At 49.8% G+C, this 15,220-nt stretch overlaps 1 protein-coding gene across 3 annotated transcripts in view; it reads right to left on the bottom strand.

Annotated features, from left to right (window-relative positions):
* The window catches only part of LOC133356254 (ribosome-binding protein 1-like), a 66,338-nt gene extending 52,220 nt beyond the window's left edge, over nucleotides 1-14,118 (bottom strand). For all 3 annotated transcript variants that reach the window (XM_061573647.1, XM_061573648.1, XM_061573649.1), the window contains exon 1: nucleotides 13,741-14,118. The gene's annotated coding sequence lies outside the window, so the exon portion shown is untranslated. The remainder of the gene's footprint in view (nucleotides 1-13,740) is intronic.
* Between the last annotated feature and the right edge of the window lie 1,102 nt (nucleotides 14,119-15,220).

The following is a 15,220-nucleotide window of genomic DNA, read 5'->3' as shown; positions in this document are numbered from 1 at the left end:
TCGTCACCATGCAAACTCCAAATATACAGCAGGTGTCAGGGTCGGGATCGAACCCACGGCCTCCTGTACACCAGGTGAGGTAGTTAACATCTCTCCACCATGCAAACTCCAAATATACAACAGGTGTCAGGGTCGGGATCGAACCCACGACCTCCTGTACACCAGGCGAGGTAGTTAACATCTCTCCACCATGAAAACTCCAAATATACAACAGGTGTCAGGGTCGGGATCGAACCCACGCCCTCCTGTACACCAGGCGAGGTAGTTAACATCTCTACACCATGCAAACTCCAAATATACAGCAGGTGTCAGGGTCGGGATCGAACCCACGACCTCCTGTACACCAGGTGAGGTAGTTAACATCTCTCCACCATGCAAACTAGAAATATACAGCAGGCGTCAGGGTCGGGATCGAACCCACGGCCTGCTGTACACCAGGCGAGGTAGTTAACATCTCTCCACCATGCAAACTCCAAATATACAGCAGGTGTCAGGGTCGGGATCGAACCCACGACCTCCTGTACACCAGGCGAGGTAGTTAACATCTCGTCACCATGCAAACTCCACATAAACAGCAGGTGTCAGGGTGAGGATCGAACCCACGACCTCCTGTACACCAAGCGAGGTAGTTAACATCTCTCCACCATGCAAACTCCAAATATACAGCAGGTGTCAGGGTCGGGATCGAACCCACGACCTCCTGTACACCAGGCGAGGTCGTTAACATCTCCTAGCCACCGTAGCAACCCACTCGAGGGAGCTCTACAGAGCCCCTTCTTAGAGGTATTTTTGTTTATCAACTCTTCCATGCCGACCAGATATCTTGGTGTAACGCGAGAGTACACCCACTCTCTACCCCACCACACACAACCTGCACATCGGCTAGCTGCAGCGTAACCCGTGTGTAGTGGGTTCAATTGAGGCGCGCACTCAACTCGGAGGCAACACTATTTTTAACGCACAACAACCAACGTGAACACTATACACAAGGCGGTGTCCCGAACCTCCCTAACACTCGGGGAGTACTACACAGCGTGACCAAGGCAGGTGACGGGCTGCCTGGTCACCAACGACGATCGGAGACTCGAGGACCGCCGATGGCGTCTTCATCCCAGGGTTGAACAGCCCAACTCCCTGTTCACGCCCGCTCATAACTCCCGTGGCGTGGCCGGCTCCACCCCAGGCCACGCCCCTCTTCTCGATCCTTCAGGAAGGTCCGGGCCCCCAACCACGTGACCCCCAAGCAGAGGTCGCAACCGGGTACCCGATACCCGTACCCTACCCGAAACCCGGCTATCCGTACCCGGCCGGGTACGGGTACCCGTTTGCGACCCTGGTCCGGCCGGGTACGGGTACGGGTAAGGAATCAAAACCCGTTTGTGACCTCTGCCCCCAAGCTCCCCCCTGGAGCCCCTCGCCCCCCTTTGTCCGGTCACGCGTCCTGTTGGGTTCACGCAGAGTGTCACGGCCTGACACGACCTCCGTGACACCCGCCTACAGCACCCATACAGAGCCAACACAGCAGTGACGTCATGTCCCTACACACGTGTACTGCTGGGTGGACACACACAGGGGCATTGAAGAAACGTTGAGGAGAACCTTTCAACTACCACGCTGCTGGTGGTAGCTGGGCACGTCTTCGAAGAGAGGCTGGAGTGACCAGACTTCACCCCACCGCACACGTGACTGCACGGACTGCGGTGGCACACATTTAAACCGCGGGGGAGGGGTGGTGGGAACATCGGACAAGGTGATCATTGTTTTAAACTGCCGGCCCAAGATCGGACCAGCGACCTCTGGAATGCGCGTCTACTGTGCGACTGGCACCAACACCGCACATTAGGCGGCGGTATAACTTTGGTACACCTCCACGGCCCGGACCAGGTGCTAGCGAGAGTGTAAATACTGCCCCCCCCCTACCACCTCGCAGAGAGGCTCAGCGGTGAGTGTGATAATCGCTAGGTGACCCGTACACGCAAAGCTCCTTAAAGCGGTCAACGACCTGTGCGATGAAACAAGGAACGTGTAAACAAACTCGGCTCAGCGTCAGAACACTCGGCCGGCATCCGTGAGCTCCTGGGATAAAATTCTGGTCAGCCGCACGAGATTAAAGCAGGTCCTAGCGGCGTGGCTGAATAGTTGAGGGGGTGATGACCAGGAATCCAACCAGAGCTGCAGCAAACTTCAGAATTGGGCCTGCCAGTCTATAGGTGCGATTTAAACAGGACCATTACTTCACGGATAAGAAAACACTGCTTGATTTGTTAGCCGATTCATTGGAAAATGCTGTTGCAGGAATTATTGTGTTACGCCACGTCCATATCACCTGATTTTGTCCACACTGAACCTTATATTCCGATAAACCTGTTCATAAGATTACATAAATATAGGGAATGGCAGTAACGTGTCCTGTAGTGACAACGCCTTGTGCCGGAAATCCATACTCCAAGCCAGCTTAGCAGCCCTTGGGAAAGTCGAGCGATAAATTCAGCTCCGACAACTTACAGTTCTGTCCATCCACTGCCGGATGAAGGCCTTTCTGCCCAATGTCAATTATGGGGGGTTAACGTCTGACCATAGCTCACCACGCTGGTCAGTAAACTGCTTGCGGCCAGAAGCGGATTATTACTTGCACGTACGACCCTCTTGTACATCCACTGTTGGATGAGGGCCTCCCTACACCGAGCGTGCCATGAGTGTTGTTATTTAACCACGTGGAGAGTGGTGGTCCAGCGGCTAACGCGCTGCGCTACGAACCCGGCGACCCGGGTTCGACTCCGGCTAAGGCTAACACCGGTGACGATTATCTGAACTGGTTTTGGCCTGCCCTTAGGTCGACTTGGCCTCAAATTAATACCTGGTGCGGTGCATAAACATCGCCACTGGGGAGGCAAATGTGGTCGGGCGTGGTGCTGGCCACCCACCCCCTTGTGCACCGTTCCGGACTTCATAGGTGTTCGCTAACAGCACTTGCCCCAACAGTCTGCTAAGGCTATCTGGGCGATCTTTGTCTTATTTAACCACGCATCACCATGCTGGTCAGTGCGGGTTGGTGAAGGCAGGAAAGCATAGACGCCGGGGCATGAGAAGCGTAGTCCAACGATAGATTATTTTTGTTACTGCACTTTCCCTTCTGCAGCCTACCGCATAGGCCATGGCCAGTTCCGATTAACATCAGGGTGGGACTGACTTACCAGATTTGAAGCTTTCGTGACTGCAAGGATTCATACTCTTAGATTTTTCGGTAAAGTCACGTAGGTAAAAAATAAAATTAAAAGTTAATAAAAGTAACAATGGAAATAAAATAAAATAATAAATAATGACGTTTCGGAGGCAACACAAGTCTCCGTCATCAGGTGGGACCGTCACAGCTTGATGTAGTAATTTTAGCTGTGACGGTCCCACCTGATGACGGAGACTTGTGTTGCCTCCGAAACGTCGTGATTTATTATTTTATTTCCATTATTACTTATATTAACTTTTAATTTTATTATTTACCTACGTGACTTTACCGAAAAAACCTAAGAGTACTGACTTAGCAACCACCGGCATAAGGCCCGGGTGGGGATTTAAGGGTATTTAAAATAGCCTCCCCCGTGAGCCGGTTGCTATGACGTGCATCTACCGAATTAGCTTGGCATGGAATAACGCAAAGCACGGTGGGGGGTGGGGGGGGTGGCAACGTCTTTCACAAATGTGCACTACGACACCCCGTTGGCCGCGTCCGTTTAAAATGTGCGAAGAGGTTCCCCGTTCGGCCACACCGCCCCGAACGAGAAGTGACGCGGCGATTGAGCGCCAATTTTAACAGCCCAGTCACAATTGCCACCGAAACTTTTTTTAAAAAGATGCGTTGCGGCCAGCGCCACAGCGAGGCCTCTCGCGTCACCATCGACGTTCATTTGGGAGCATGGCAGAGGTCGCAACCGGGTACCCGATACCCGTACCCTACCCGATACCCGGCTACCCGTACCCGGCCGGGTACGGGTACCCGTTTGCGACCCTGGTGCGGCCGGGTACGGGTAAGGAATCAAAACCCGTTTGCGACCTCTGGAGCATGGACATCGAGAGTTACGTCCAAGGTGGAGACGGAGCAGTAAAATTGGCTCGCACGCGGCCGCCAGGTGAATTGTTGCACGGCGGAACGAAGAAAGAGACGACTCCGGCACAGCCGTGGTCTCTGTCCAGCAGCAGATTGATCATAGCTGACGATGATGATAAGTGATGACACTGGTCAACATACTTATTTCCTCATGTATTTCGAAGTAAAAACTGGGGGTGCGTATTAAATAAGGACAGTTCCGACTGATAACACTGGTCACACTTTTTCTGGCATAAGGTATTCCAACGGTTGTAAGGTAATTTTGGGGTGCTGATTACAAATCTGACATCAGTTTTTGTCTATCACATCAGGTTTTTGAGATATCAAATGTTGCATTTTCAATAAAAACTGCAGAAGAAAAATATTAAATAAATGTGGATATCTACATAAAATTATATTATAAACACACTATCCTAAAAATACAGCACCATATTTTAACACTAAAGCAGTCACCGACTCGCAACAACTTTCCATCATAAGTGACAAGAGTTAATTTCGGGTAAAATCAATGACAATGTGGTATGCCGATAGCATAAAATGAGATGTGATAGAGCAAATCTGAGATCAGATTTGGAATCGGCACCCTGAAATTAGTCTAAAACAGCTGCAAAAGTCCAGGCCAGAAAAAAATGTTTTTCTTGTTGACCAGTGTTATGTTTAAGCGGATATACACAAACATAAACACAAGTAAAAACACGTGAAACCATAACGCCATTCCAAAATATAGCTGTGTGTAAACATGTCCCCATTAAGTACTGTATTTGATTACCGGAACAAGCTGCAAACCCCAATTTGTTTGGCGATGCCGCTTTGTTAATCAGATTATTTAATCATCGTAGCTAACGTGCTAATTCCATGGGAATGTGGAATTTCCATCACTGGGTCTAGGAGGCAAAGGAGGTCTAATGATGTAGATGCTCACCCCGAGCCCTCATTACTTTGATAGTGCAGCATTGTCTTTGAGCTGGACGCCTTTTGGTGTCCTCTGGTCGAGCACCAATAGGGTCGAGGCTCAAAAGAAAGCCGTCCCTTGGTGTGGACCAATCAGTTTCAAGGACAATGCATATATTATCATAGTGTGTTTTTTGTTTGCATTTTGACCGCAAGTATTGTGGTTAATGCAGACATGAATCCTTGTAAAAAGGTTTGTTTTGTTGCCAGAAAAAAGGGGAAAACCCTATTATTACGACTAATGCTCCAATTTGCTAATCTGCATACACCTACCCGCCCTTTGCCAATCCACTACTGGATGCAGGTTACGAGGGTGGATTTACTGGTAGGAATCTCCTGGTTACACCAGCCCACAGGGGATTATTGTGTCCGTCTGTCCGTCGTGCGTCCAAAATTGGGAGGGGTGGGGCTGGGTGGAGAGGGGAGGGCTGGGTGGGGAGGGGGAGGGTGGGGTAGGGAGGGGCTGGGTGGGGGTTGGGAGGGGCTGGGTGGGGGTTGGGAGGGGGGGGGGCTGGGTGGGGAGGGGCTGGTCACCCCGTGGTGCCCTTATGAAACTCAACATCTAATCTACTCACGCCGGCTTGTGCCCGCCCTCACAGTCGGGCATATTTGCGGAATACACCACGCCGCCGTTGACCCTGGCCATTGACCGAGCAACCCAACGTTCCTACCAGCTCCCTCCGCAGGAATGTGTTCTCCGCACAGCACTCTGCTGCCAAACAAAATAGCCTCTGCAAGTCTTCTCGCAGGCTGTTTGTTTGTAGCCGGTGGTCGCCCCGTCCGAATCACGTTCAGGAGCGCAACCCTGCTTAGCTTCCAAGATCTCATAAGACTGGGTGCATTTCCGGGTGCACTGACAGAACACAACACATTACACGCGCACACACACGAGTGCTTGCCACAAATTAACCACGATCACCTTGCTTATCTCGTTAAGGAGCATAAACCATCGGGCGAATGAACTTCGTTCGTCATCTTCTTGGTTCTTTCGGTAAAGTCACGTAGAAGGGAAGTAATAAAATAATAAAAATTAAACACAATAAAACTATTCTCACGACGTTTCGGCCACAACGCAAGCAGCCGTCCTCAGGTGAAAACCAGGTCCGTCGAGGCGACAGAGTCTGAATGAAACAGCACACGAGCTTGGAGCATATATATAAGCTGGGCGCATTGACAAAGGAATTTGCATATCAAAAGGAATGTAGCATATTTATGGGAAATGCAGGAATGTGATTAGTACTGCATATGCATGTGAATTTTGCAGGATTAACAGCATCAAAGGGAGCTGCAGTTACTGCTGCTGCAGTTGCTGCTGCTGCTGCAGTTGCTGCCTTATCCATTTTAATATAACACTATATATTAAAATGGATAAGGCAGCAACTGCAGCAGCAGCAGCAAGTGCAGCAGCAGCAGCAAGTGCAGCAGCAGCAGCAACTGCAGCAGCAGCAGAAACTGCAGCAGCAGCAGCAGCAACTGCAGCAGCAGCAGCAACTGCAGCAGCAGCAGCAACTGCAGCAGCAGTAACTGCAGCTCCCTTTGATGCTGTTAATCCTGCATAATGCACATGCATATGCAGTACTAATCACATTCCTGCATTTCCCATAAATATGCTAAAATTCCTTTTGATATGCAAATTCCTTTGTCAATGCGCCCAGCTTATATATATGCTCCAAGCTCGTGTACTGTTTCATTCAGACTCTGTCGCCTCGACGGACCTGGTTTTCACCTGAGGACGGCTGCTTGCGTTGTGGCCGAAACGTCGTGAGAATTGTTTTATTATGTTTTATTTTTATTATTTTCTTACTTCCCTTCTACGTGACTTTACCGAAAGAACCAAGAAGATGAATCCCTGCAGTCACGAAAGCTTTACATCGAAATTTAACTTCCGTCATCTTCGCAGCGGCGTCCCTTGGCTGCTGCCGTCGAACAAAGACGGTCACCGCCGCATCGCGCGGCGCTTTCAGATGCGCTTCTGCGGCCGTCCGGAACGCTCTTCCTTCCGATATTAGGAAGCCACTGGAGCTATGGGCTTTTACATCTAGATTGAAAACTATTTTATTTATAACTGCTTTGTGTGTTTTTAGTTTGTTGCTACTTCCCCCGCAACTCCGATTAGCACGGTTGGCTACGTTCAATTAAATACAATTTTCTTGGTTCTTTCGGTAAAGTCACGTAGAATGGAAATAATAAAAATAAAACCTAATAAAATAATTCTCACGAAGTTTCGGCCACAACGCAAGCAGCCGTCCTCAGGTGAAGAACAGGTCTGTCGAGAAGACAGAGTCTCTGTGTGTGCGCGTTCTTCACCCGCGGACGGCTGCTCGCGTTGTGGCCGAAACGTCGTGAGAATTATTTTATTAGGTTTTATTTTAATTATATCCATTCTACGTGACTTTACCGAAAGAACCAAGAAGATGAATCCCTGCAGTCACGAAAGCTGTAAATCGAAATAAATACAATTTCTCGAAATTTTCAATTTGTGCTATTAATGCAATTATTTCACCATAATATTCTGTAAATCTTAGAGAATATATAAAAAGACCTCACGTAAAATATTATCTTGGCCTTTTATTACGTAAAAAAAGCCATATTACTCTAAGTGCTCCGAGTAATGTAAACTATTATTATTAATTATGATAGGATTGTGAGAAGAGTATGAAAACCGCAGCAAGCTCTTCAGAATCAGAATATATATCCTGGAGAAATCCGATGAGCTATGAAGCACTTTTTCACAGATGCCCAGAAGTGGGTCGGTCAGAAAGTTGCAACAACAAACAAAACGGATAGGAGTGCAAAGTACAGGAAAGGCAGCTTATCCACGAGTAATAAACATTACCTTCAAAGTGACAAGTCGTGTGCAGTGTCCGTAACATTCTGAAAGAGTCGAGTTTGCCTAATGGGCGAGTGGCACCGTCTAAACACAGACCCTCAGCACAAGGCAGATTCATACGTGATTATACTGGTAGGAACCACCTGGTTCCACCAGGCCACAAGGGATTATTGTGTCCGTCCGTCGTGCATTCAAAAATGGGAGGGGTGGGGCTGGTGTGGAGAGGGGAGGGTGGGGAGGGGCTGGGTGGGAAGGGTGGGGAGGGGCTGTGTGGGGAGGGTGGGGCTGGGAGGGGTGGGGCTGGGAGGGGTGGGGCTGGGTGGGGAGGGTGGGGCTGGGTGGGGCTGGGTGGGGAGGGGCTGGTCACCCCGTGGTGCCCTTATAAAACTCAACGTTTAACCTACTCACGCCGGCTTGTGCCCGCCCTCACAGTCGGCCATATTTGCGGAATACACCACGCTGCCGTTGACCCTGGCCATTGACCGAGCAACCCAACGTTCCTACCAGCTCCCTCCGCAGGAATGTGTTTCACCAATGACTTCAGTGTATAGAATTTCACACGTTTAGAAATCACCTCACGTACCCCATTGCAACGTACCCCTGGTTGAGAACCACCGGTGTAGTGTATAGTGTAGTGTATAGTGTGTAGTGTATAGTGTGTAGTGTATAGTGTGTAGTGTATAGTGTGTAGTGTATAGTGTGTAGTGTATAGTGTGTAGTGTATAGTGTAGTGTATTAAGATGTATTGTATGGTGTAGTGTATAGTACGTAATGATTCTCGCGTACGATATAATTTCACACATTTATAAATCAACTCACACACCCCCACGGGGGCCAGTGTACCCACGGTTGAGGACCACTGGCTTCGTAGATAGACCATATCCATGGCATTCCGCACCTGCCACAACACGTGTGTAGCGGACTAGCCAGATAACAAAGACGCACTATCCCCACTCCACACCCCCTTCCTGTATTCTAACGCAAAAACAAAGTTGTGGGGTACGTCTTACAATCCGGTGTGTGCGTCACCCGTGGGGAGCGGTGGTTTAGCGATTAGCGCGCTGCGCTACGAACCCGGCGACCCGAGTTCGATTCCCTCTCAAGGCCAACACCGGTGACGATTATTTAAACCGTTCCTGGGCCTTCCCTGGGTCGACTTAGCCTCAAATGAGTACCTGGTGCGAGACAAATGTGGTCGGGCGTGGTGTTGGCCACCCACCCCTTCGTAGGTGCTCGCTCACAGCACTTGCCCCAACAATCTGTTAAGGCTATACGGGGGATCTTTGCCTTTGCATCACCCGATATTTTTTGTTGGCTTCTAAAACACTCGCCTAGCACCGGCCCCAGAACCTGCCAGCAACAAACAGCACTTGTCAAAACTGCAATAAACGGTCGGGGAGAATTTAAAAAATATATATATTTGTAATAACTTTGTTGACGCCGGGGCCAGAACGTCCGTCCACACCGTCGCGTCTTATCTTGTCTTAAAAGAAAACTTCATGCGGCACTTGTACAGCCGTGTGTGTCAATACCGCTGTTGGATGACTTCCTTCCTTTCTCCCCGCCACGGCAATGTGCGCAGATCCGAGGCAGGGGGGGGGGAGCAGGCCAGAGGTCGCAAACGGGTTTTGATTCCTTACCCGTACCCGGCCGCACCAGGGTCGCAATCGGGTACCCGTACCAGTACCCTACCTGATACCCGGCTACCCGTACCCGGCCGGGTACCCGACCGGGTACGTGTATCGGGTACCCGATTGCGACCTCTGGGATGAAGCCATGTTGCAGGCGCAGGTGGGTTGATTCTAGGCACTTGAATTGTGAGAAGAGACAAGACGTTGGGAAATGAGTGACAAACGGTGACTCACCAGTGACTCATGGCCTACCCGTACCCGTACCCGGCACACCAGGGTCGCAAACGGCTACCCGTACCCGGTCAGGTACGGGTAGCCGGGCATCGGGTAGGGTAAGGATATCGGGTACCCGGTTGCGACCTCTGGAGCAGGCGTCAGTGCCGGTCTAAGCTAGTGTGGGGGCCTGTAGGAAATGTTATAAAGGAGCCCTAAATTAGAAACAAAAATATTAAAACACATAAAATTGTAACTTGCACAGTAAAGTAATTGTATTTTTTCATTTGCTATATGGCCAGATAATACGACAAATCGCTCACCTTAAACGCCCAGTCGTTCGTAAAAGTTCAAGGCGGTATAGTACTATAGTAAGAGAGCAAGTGCAGAATCAGTTTAACACGTACGCTTTCACGACCAATATCAGCCATAATAGAGGTTGTTTTTTGGGGTTAGATCGCGTAAATATAGAAACGTGTCGTTAAAACCCCCCACCACCCGATTTGTAGCGGTCCACATGTAGCGGTCCACAAATCTGGCTGTCGCCTGATGAAGCTGGTTGTAATTACTGGCGAAACATCGTGCTCAGTTCGTAAATGTCGTGGCTTGACTCTCCAACACACCGGTTAGTGCTGTACTAGTATACTACACTATACACTACACTATACACTACACTACTATACACTCCACTATACACTCCACTACTATACACTACACTAGACACTACAATACACTCCACTACTATACACTCCACTACTAAACACTCCACTACTATACACTCCACTACTATACACTCCACTACAATACACTGCACTTTACACTGCACTATACACTACACACTAGTGCTGTACTAGTGACGAATTGGCCACGTTCTGTTTACGTGACAACCCTTACTAGTTGGCTGTATCGGGTGGTGGCGGGTTTAACGACACATTCATATATTTACGCGATCTAACCCCCAAAAAACAACCTCTACTATGAAAATGCAGAATCACTGAAACGGAATTGATAGCTTGAAAGCATTTAGCGCGGGGCCCTTTAAAGTGCGGGGCCCGTAGATACTACACATGCAGCTACTACCACACATGCAGCTACTACACGTGTAGTAGCTAGACATGCAGCTACTACACATGCAGCTGCTACACATGCAGCTGCTTGTGCAACGAGGATAATCCGTTACTGGGTTACGTGATTTGACCACACATCTCCAAATACGTCGGAGCATTGAGAGTGCAGTACAACTCTAGTGGCGGTTGTTGTTGTTGCTGTTGCTGCTGCCCGTGACGTTGTCTCGAACAACCGAGGGACAACCCAGGGGGAGAGACGGAGCGATTGGAATCAGCTCGCGTGCGTACAGGGCGTGGGGGTGGAGGGGATGACGTGAGATCGCAGGATCGTGAGAGATTACGACGTCTTTGTTGTTCTTGTTGGGGTTGTTTGGGGGGGGAGGGGGGCCTTCATCCAGCAGTGGATCGATAATGACCCACGAGACTACGATCGTGATTCAGCACGAGACATTGTTTGATCAAAATCACAGCCACCCCAAACCATCAGCGCCATCACCGATCAATAATCATCATCAGCAGCATCATCAGCAGCAGCATCATCAGCATCAGCAGCATCATAAGCAGCAGCAGCAGCATCAGCATCATCAGCAGAATCATCATCAGCATCATCATCATCATCAGCATCATCATCAGCATCATCATCAGCATCATCAGCAGCATGATCATCATCATCAGCAGCAGCATGATCATCATCATCAGCAGCAGCATGATCATCATCATCAGCAGCAGCAGCATGATCATCATCATCAGCAGCATCATCATCATCAGCAGCAGCATCATCATCAGCATCATCATCAGCACGCCGACCGTGATTTAACCCTCAAGCCATTTGCTAGCAACGTCGTCATCATCATCGGCCATGCTCAATCCACTGCTCGACCCAACTCTCCCCCGCCCCGTGCCCAGCCCCCACCAACTTGACCGATGCACCGCTCCGACTCGGAACCAAGTCGGGGCTTTTCATCGCTCCGTCTCCACGTCGCACGCCGACGTTCCACCTCCCCCCCCTCCATCAGTCCTCGCTCTGCCAAATCCCGCCGTCAATCGCGACCCACCGGGGCACTAAAATTCATTCTCTACACCACCACCCCCCACCTCCTTACACAACACAGATTCCGTCGCTCCATCTCCTACAGAAGGTCAAGGGATCTTCCTCCCGTGTAGCCTTCACAGACTGTCGGGGCAAGTGTTGTTAGAGAGCACCTATTAATGCCGGCACAGCATTGCTGGCCGAGTCCACCTAGGGGAGGCCCAGGACCGGTTCAGATGAATTCGTCACCCGGTGTTGGTGGGTCGTGAACGGTGGGAATGGAACGCATGGCGGTGCGCTAACCACTTACCCACCGCTCCTCCACACACAGAGTTGACACACCAAGGACCTAGCCGTGAAATCAACATTTGGGGGGGGCCCAAATATTCAAGGGGTCTGGGGGGGTCCCAACCCAGAAAAATATCTGAATTTGAAAACAAATTTCCTGCCTAAAATATTTTAAAAAATTCATCAACACGTGGGTTTGACTTTTAATTTATTTTTTAACAATAATGTCTAATGGTCTTCTTGGTTCTTTCGGTAAAGTCACGTAGAAGGGAAGTAATCAAATAATACAAATAAAACATTATAAAATAATATTATTTTATTACTTCCCTTCTACGTGACTTTACCGAAAGAACCAAGAAGATGAATCCCTGCAGTCACGAAAGCTTTAAATCGAAATGTCTAATGGTGTATTGTATCACATTGTTCTATTTTGACTTTACCATTTCTTGTTTCATTGTATGTAATGGCAGAGACTAGGGGTTAATAAAGTACAACCATAACCACAACCGTATAAACAGAAATCTATGTATTGATTCATATGAAGACAAGTCCAGTTATTGTGGCCAAGGTTCAGCAAATTGTTTTGATTTACATAGCATCGCAATTATTTTTTTATAGCAAAATATTGGGGGGGGGGGGCATTTTGAGCATATTTGAATATTGGGGGGGGGGGGATGTTCCCCCTAATATATATTATAATTACGGCTTTGCACCACGGTGACAAATCTCCTCCTCCTTGTGAGGCCTTCACAGACTGTTGGGGTGGGGGGCACGTGCTGTTAGCGAGCAGCAACTATGTGGGTGTGTGGGTGGGTGGCCACTATGTGGGTGGGTGGGGGGCCACCACGCCCGACCGCCTTTGTCTCCCCAGTGGCGAGGTTTCCTCCACACCGCACCAAGAAGACTCATTTCGAGGCCCGAGTTGACCTTAGGGGAAGAATGCCCAGGGCCGTAATCGGCGGTAGCGGTGACACTGACACGTGGTAAGAAAATAAAACACCACCACCTACCACCACCACCACCACCCACCCACACCACCACCACCCACCCACACCACCACCTACCACCCACCACCCACACCACCACCTACCACACCTACCACCCCCACCCCCACCACCACCCATCACCACCATCACCACCACCACCCACCCACACCACCACCCACCACCACCAACCACAACCACTCACCCCACCACCACCACCCACAACAACCACCCACCCCACCATCCACCACCTACCACCACCACCACCCACAACAACCACCCACCCCACCATCCACCACCTACCACCACCACCACCACCCACACCACCACCACCCACCACCCACACCACCTACCACACCACTCACACCACCACCACCCACCCCCCACACCACCACCCACACCCACCACCCACAGCACCCACACCATCACCACTACCACCCACCCCACCACTACCATCCACACCACCACCCACCACAACCACCCACCACCACCACCACCCACACCACCTACCACCACCTACACCACCACCACCCACCACCCACACCACCACCACAACCACCACCACCACCACCACCACTCACCCCACCACCTACTACCACCCACACCCCCACCAACGCACGCAGCCCAGGTCATTTAAAAACTCACCGGGTGCAGGAGAAGGTCGACAGGGCCGGTGACTTGCAACGGGCCCGACTTGTGAGCGACGAACACGAACACCCACCCACCCACTACCAACTAAATAATAAACCAAACAACCACAACGCCCGGCTTGGCTACAATTCTATTTGATTTCGAGACGTGTGGAGCAAAGCGTGGGGTGGGGTGGGTGGGTGTGGGTTTGAGAAGAGCGAGAAGGCAGCAGGAGGAGGAGAAGGAGGAGGGGAGAGGAAGAAGAGGATGATGATGAGAGAGAGAGAGAAACGCCGTGCAGCAGTGGAGAGACTGATGGAGGCTTTTGCGGAGATGAGAGATGAGAGGTGGGTGGATGGGTGGGTGGTACAAACACGCCGTGGGGCAACGCCGCAGCATCGCGAGCGCTGATTGGCTGGCGGCAGTTGTGGCGCGCGCGGCCAATCACGTGGCTCGAGGTGGGCGTCAACAAACGGGTGACACAACCGTCCGCCATTGACAACAACAACTACAACGACAACAACTACAACGAAGACAACAACAACAAAACGTGCGCGCGCGCCACGTGCGGTGAAATTAATTTGCACAGGAATATTATTCTTAGGTTTTTTCGGTAAAGTCACGTAGGTAAAACATCAAAATTAATGAAAATAAAATAAAACAAAAATCACGACGTTTCGGAGGCAACACAAGTCTCCGTCATCAGGTGGGACCGTCACAGCCGGATTAGCTGCATCAAGTGAGGCAATGATTCAAGATGTAATCCCTTATAAGCAAGTTGAATCATTTTATTTTACTTTTATTAATTTTATTTTTTTTACCTACGTGACTTTACCGACAAAACCTAAGAATATGAATCTTTGCAGTCACGAAAGCTTCAAATCTAGAAGGAATATTATTGTTGCGTTAAGAGGGGGGGGGGCGTCCATAAATGACGTCACGTGATTTTGGACGATTTTTTACCCCCCCCCCCACCCCTCGTCACATGAGGTCACACAAAGTCAGACCCCCCCCCCTTTCTGAAATATGACGTCACAAAGCTCTGACCCCCCCCCCCCAAAATAAAACATGCTTCAAATCATGTTCTTGGTTCTTTCGGTAAAGTCACGTAGAAGGGAAATAATAAAATAATAAAAATATTAAACAATAAAATAATCTTATTGCTGAAGTCACGAAAGCTTTAAATTTAAGAACATGCTTCAAATCGCTTTAAACTATTGTCATTGTAGTGCGTATTTAATGTGGCGCTGCACTCTGATGTTGTAGGGTAAAACATGTATTAAGAAGTCTATTTAATTAAGTAGAACGTGTTGTCTATATTTATTTAAAGTTGCGCATTTTGATGTGACGTCACATTTCTCACCCCCCCCCCCCCCCTCGTCACAAATGTCTGACCCCCCCCCTCCCCCCAGGTGCGTGACGTCATTTATGGACGGCCCTTAAGGTGACGTTTCATGAACACATTCCTGCGGAGGGAGCTGGTAGGAACGTTGGG

This window comes from Lethenteron reissneri, chromosome 53 (genome assembly GCF_015708825.2).
Source record: "Lethenteron reissneri isolate LAM-NWPU_2019-01 chromosome 53, ASM1570882v1, whole genome shotgun sequence".
Classification (NCBI taxonomy): domain Eukaryota; kingdom Metazoa; phylum Chordata; class Hyperoartia; order Petromyzontiformes; family Petromyzontidae; genus Lethenteron; species Lethenteron reissneri.
Note: the sequence above shows the minus strand (reverse complement) of the source record. Positions and strands in the feature narration are given on the sequence as shown.